Source organism: Megascapheus bottae, chromosome 8 (assembly GCF_031878675.1).
Source record: "Megascapheus bottae isolate mThoBot1 chromosome 8, mThoBot2.hap1, whole genome shotgun sequence".
NCBI lineage: Eukaryota > Metazoa > Chordata > Mammalia > Rodentia > Geomyidae > Megascapheus > Megascapheus bottae.
Genome location: NC_143516.1, coordinates 20,818,812 through 20,824,835, shown reverse-complemented (window position 1 = coordinate 20,824,835; position 6,024 = coordinate 20,818,812). Strand labels below are relative to the sequence as shown.

The window sequence follows — 6,024 nt, the reverse complement described above, 5'->3', positions numbered from 1 at the left end:
TTTTATAAACTTTAGCTGTAGTCTGCCATCAGAATTTTCTAGTTTCAAGAGTCATACCAAAAGGCAACAGCAGATGGCCCACCTCTCTCAGAAAGACAGAAGAAACACAGGTCCTTGTATTTTAAACGGAAGTAAAATAATGAGAGGATCAAAAATGTGTTGGAGAAAATAAGAACTGAGCATTTACATAGAACAATCAAAGAGTGGCTGCAAAGAATCACTCTTTTAAAAAGAATTGCTAGAATGGAAGGAACCAAAGTGAGTCAAGGACATATGGTCTTTGATACTGATAATGAAAGTAGTGAAAGTTAGAACAGGGAAGTTGGCAAACCATGAAAGTTGAGTCCCAAAGTTCCCCCTACATATGGATATCTTTTTCCTCTTTTTGGGTGAAAGTGGGAATGGAAGATTTAAGTGTATGTGGACAGCATCTGTGAGTTAATTTAGTTGTGCCTTTGACCACCAATGTGCACCATGCAGGAGGGAAAAAATCACCAGGAATTTTCTACTGTACCAGGTATTCTTAAAATTGTTTCCATTTTCACTTTCCCCTAATGTGTATTACACTGCAAAGACATTAACTAAGTATGTCACTCTTCAGAAATTAACATAAGGAAGCCAGGAGTGGTGGCTCACGCCTGTAATCCTAGCTACTTGGGAGGCTGAGATATGAGGACACAGGTTCAAAGCCAGCCTGGGCACAAAAGGACCTGAGACTCTTACCTCCAATTAACCTCTAGAAAACAAGAAATGGGGCTTGGCTTAAAAGTAGGGCAGTAGCCTTGAGCTGAAGAACTCTGATACACCTCCCAGGTTAAGTTCATGTCCCACAAAAAAAAAAAAAAGAAAAGGAAAGAAAGAAAAAAGAAACTAATATAAGGAAAAATCCAATTGAAGGCTACCTACCACATGATTATTTTTCCAATATGAAGACTTTGATCTAATTAAAAGAGTTTAAGGGAGTTGTCTTTCCTTTTTTGCAAGTATAGTTTTTGACCATTAATAATAATATTCTGGGCACTGGTGAATCAACTGCTTAGGAGACTGAGATCTTAGGACTGTAGTTCAATGTCAGCCTAAGCAGAAAAGTCTGTAGCCTCTTATCTCCAATTAACCACCAGAAAACTGGAAATAGAGCAGTTGCTCAAAGTGGAAGAGCACCATTAGCCTTGAGCAAAAAAGCTTAGAGATAGTGCCCAGGGCTTGAATTCAAGCCCCATGATCAGCCAAGGAACAAACAAAATAAACCAAAATAAAAGCTGTTGATAGCTTTCTCCTGCAAATCTCTATACACAAACAGGACTCCCTCATCAGTTAAGTGTAAAATAGGACTATTTCCATTTTACAATTGGATCAACTAAGAGATGGAAGAAGATGACTGATCCGCATCTTCATAGGACATTTGTCTCATCATTCCCAATCCGAAGTTCCCTTTTATTTCCCAAAGCAGTGAACCACTCTTAGAGGTCTTGCAATACCATGTTGATACATGATGTGGGCAGAACCAGTTTCTAATACATCTCTTTACCCTCAAAAGTCATTTAATGTATTGTCCTCAGAGGACATATCCTATATTCAACTGGAGAGGACAGACATTACATGTAATCTTAACCAAAAAGCCAAGAAGGGATTCGAGTTCCACTTATAAATGGCCTTCCTAGAAGGTTGAGATGACATTTTCACTGTTAAGGAGACTTGGAAGTTCAGACTCCAATTTTAGCCATTAGTTTCAACTTTTGACCCCAAATTCAGTTTAGATCTGTATATTGGAGACCGCGCTCAAAGCTGCAGTGCCGAGTGGGTGGTAGGGAGGGAAGAATTCAATTTCTTCTATATAGTATTTCTGTCCTGATTCCATATGATATCTAGAAACTGTTACTACAATGACATATTCCTCCATGCACAAAACTCTATCACTCCAGACCCCATTAGTATGCTCACAAACATGGTGAGCTGTGCCTTAGGCCTACCACTGACGAGTAAGAAGCGAGAGCAGGCATTGCCCCTGCTCTAAAGCTCTGGTGGAAAATAATGATCTTTTTCCTTCACACCCACTCATTCTCAGGCCCCAGTGAACAGAGAGAAGGGAAAGATGGTGGTAGCCTAGAACAGACAAAGCAACACTAGCAGACATGACCATGAGGGCAGGGAGACATCCTTTGACATGGAATCACTCCAAATCAGTTCCAATGCTATATAAAAATAGAAATGCATCATTAAGATGCATTCTGGTACTCACGTATGTCAAATTTTGTTTTGATTTCACAGTGCTGGTGATTGAACCCAGGAGCTAATATATGCTAGACTCTACCAATGAATGATATACTTCAAACCCCTAAAGCTATTTATATTTTTTTAATCGAGGTTGACTTTTTTAATATTCAGCATGGAAGGCTGTGACAGTCTTTATAGTGGGACAATTCTAGCTGAGTACCCAGCTCCCATGAGCAGATCTGTAAACATGTGGTGGTGGGTGGTATTGGGGGGTGGTGATAGAGCTGAACTCCAGCTCACTTTATTCTTGAGTACTTGACTAATACCACTTATAACTTCAGATGGGTCTTGGAGCTACTCTGCTGTCAAGAGACTGGATAAAATCTATTCTCAAGGGCTGGGAGTTTGGCCTAGTGGTAAGAGTGCTTGGTTAGTGTGCATGAAGACCCAGGTTAGATTCTGTGGTACCACATACATAGAAAAAAAAAGCCAGAAGTGGTGTTATGGCTCAAGTGGGTAGAGCTCTAACCTTGAGAAAGTCCAAAGACAGTGCTCAGGCCCTGATTTCAAGCCCCAAGACAGGCAAAAAATCTATACTCAGTTTTTTAAATAAAAACTTTAAGCACTATGAATACTTTAGGAATTTGTAATAAATCCTACTATCACAGTGTTTTCTAGCTGAAATTCTTTTATCTTTTTCTACTGTCTCTGAAATTAAATCCAGACTATCAATATAAGAAACAGACGGCTTTTGTAAATTAGCACCAACCTACTGCTCCCTCTTTTTCTTCTATTCCTTCCCACCAGCTCTGTAACTTCTTAGAGTTGTTCTGTGAGCACATCCATGCTATAAACATGTTTTGTTTGAAAGGAATTTTGTTTGTTTGTCTTAAAGAATTTCTATCTTCTTGTTAAAAAAAAAAGAAAAGAGGAAAGCATGGAAGACTTGCTAACAATGGGCCAACATCTGTGCATAGGGTCTACCAATCGAAGATAAGTAATGATGGTTGCTTTAGATGAGCCCTGAGCACAAAATCTCTAGTATTATTAATCTCTGAATTGCCGGTATTCACAGATGCTGATGCCTGAATAAGTATTTGTAAGAGTTATAACATGAGATAGAAACAAAGTGAACTAATTTCCACCTAGAAGAGAGAGTGATTCTTTCTTCTGAGTCAGACATCAATGGTGTAAAGTGGTTGAAAGTGGGGCAAAAAAGTAGGGTAGCATGAATGAGGACATGCAGAATCCCTGCTTAAGAACAGACTCAAACAACAGGACAAAAAATTGTATTGTACATTCTTCTCAGGTACAGCTAGGTAAATAAGAAGATGAAGACATAGAGAAAAGGGAAAAGAAAAAGGAAAGGAAGATGACAGTAACTTGGGAAATACTGCATAGAAACAGACATATCCATTAGTATTAATTATCTCTTTTTTTTGCCAGTCCTGGGGCTTGAACTCAGGGCCTGGGCACTATCCTTGGACAGCTTTTACTCAAGGCCACTTGAGCCACAGTGCCACTTTTGGCTTTTTCTGTGTATGTGGTACCAAGGAACCAAACCCAGGGCTTCATGCATGCTAAGCAAGCACTTTACCATTAGGCTATGCTTCTAGCCACCATTAGTATTTATGTTCACTACTTAGAAATATTTTCAAATCTGGTCCTCTATCTTTACATTAAGGAAGGGCAATTTCAGAGATTGTGCCTAAATCTATTCATGTTCAAATTATAGAGTGTTATGAAGGATAATATAAAAACAAGGAGATGTACATTTTATTTTTTAACTTGAACTGACTCATGAGGTAGGAGAGAAAATATTGAATTAATTAACATGTAAACTGTATAACTTGTAGGTAGACTAATTGGCTAGAGGTCAACAACATAGTATTTAAAACCTCTTATGCTTATATATGAATTCTGGCAAACAATAATGTTATGGAGAAACAGTTGAACAGATGTTGATTTAATGAGGCACAGAAAAATAAAAGTTATTTGCACTTCTAACAAGAAAACTAATATTCTATGCTAGTGAAGAATAAACTGATCTGTGAAAAGGAGTCTTTTTTATTACTCTAATACCCTATTATGTAACTATTAGAGCAATCTTCATTCTATTTCTAACTGAAGTGCTCTAATAAATGTGTACCTGTATTCAAATTTATTCTTTATTTGCTTCCTGTTCATCTTAGTTTCTTGCCATTAGCATCTTAGAAAAGAGTAAAGAGGGGCCAGGAGTTTGGCCCAGTGGTAGAGTGCTTGCCTAGCATGCATGAAGACCCAGGTTTAATTCCTTGGTACCACATACATAGAAAAAGCCAGAAGTGGTGCTGTGGCTCAAGTGGTAGAGTTCTAGCCTTCAGAAGAAATACAGAGACAGTGCTCAGGCCCTGAGCTCAGGCCTAGGACTGGCAAAATGAAAAAAAAATGCATTTCTTTAAAAATGTATATATAAAGAAAAGGAAGAAGCAAATGAAGACAATCTACCAGATTTTTAGTTGAAAGAATGGACTGTAAGTTGAAATGTTTATGTAGGAAGGTTACTGTGAATGATTTCAAGAAAATTCATATGTGTCTATATATGGATAACACAAATTTAGGAATATATTTTAAGTTTAAAAAAATCTTCCTCTTACAAAATTCTGTTGAAGAAGTAAAACATACACATCTATGTATAATATACTAATTTCCCCAAGTATCTTCTACAGAGTTACAAAACACATGATGAAATAACAGCCTCTTTTGGGCACTGTGTTCAATATTTGACTTCAGTTTCTGCCGTTAGAAGTCCTTTGTCTTGAGAACACTGATTCTCAATCCCAGACTCTTGCATCTCTATGTATAAGCAAATGAGTTGTTGAAATAGAACAAGGAGGAAAATAACTGAGATGTCTTCTTCTGAGAGGAAGAAACATGTCTTCATGTTATCATTCTAAATTATCTATTATCATGGTCAAATCCTTTCCTGTCACCAGTTTTCAAAGTTAAATGCTGCATTTTACTTAAATGGTGAATTGCATAGACTATATAGTCTAATAGACTGCTGTCGAATCTGTCTTTCCCATCTTTTAGTTTTTAAAAATATATCAGTCTCTTGATCTTAAGGGGTTAAATTGTGTCCTTTGGAAAATAGATTAATATTTTGCCAAGATGATTAAGACAAAATGATGACAGTATAGTCTTACTTTCTTCTATATTTTCACAATAAATGAGATTGATATTTGAACTTTTAGAATACAAAATTTATTACTCTTTCCCAATAAATTAGTCAGCATGAACTCTTGCCTATCATTTTCTCTTGTTATGAAGTATAGGAGTGCTTACTATAATGCAACTTACTTAACTAAGCTTATAATTCTAATAAGATGATTTGTTTTGTTTTTGTGGATTTATTCTGAGCTTATTACATTACCTATTAATCATTTGAGTCCAAAACATTTGTAGTTGGCCCTACTTTTTACATGTGGATATATAGCAAATATAAGGCTTACATTCTAGGGGAGAAGGAAGCAATAACAAAGGTAAATAAGCATATATAATAGATATAGATATAGATGTCAGAAAGTAGTAAAGTTCTAAAGAGGAAAACTGAGTAAGACAGAGACAGAGGCACTGGGAATGTGGAGATGGTGCGCACAGGAAAGTCTCACTGAAAAAAGGAAATGTGAATAAAGACCTAAAGGAAGTAGAGAAACAAAGGGAGCAACATCCAGGCAGAAGGAAAAGCAAATGCAGGGACTCTGTGTGATACAAATGGAATTAGTCTCATCCATCATCAGCAAAGAAGCCACAGTAGTAGGAATGCCCTAA

At 37.0% G+C, this 6,024-nt stretch overlaps 1 non-coding gene across 1 annotated transcript; it reads right to left on the bottom strand.

The window, feature by feature from the left end:
• Positions 1–1,444: 1,444 nt before the first annotated feature.
• On the bottom strand, positions 1,445–1,631 carry LOC150059633 (U2 spliceosomal RNA). The gene has a single exon (XR_016536539.1). It is a non-coding gene; the product is annotated as a U2 spliceosomal RNA (small nuclear RNA).
• Between the last annotated feature and the right edge of the window lie 4,393 nt (positions 1,632–6,024).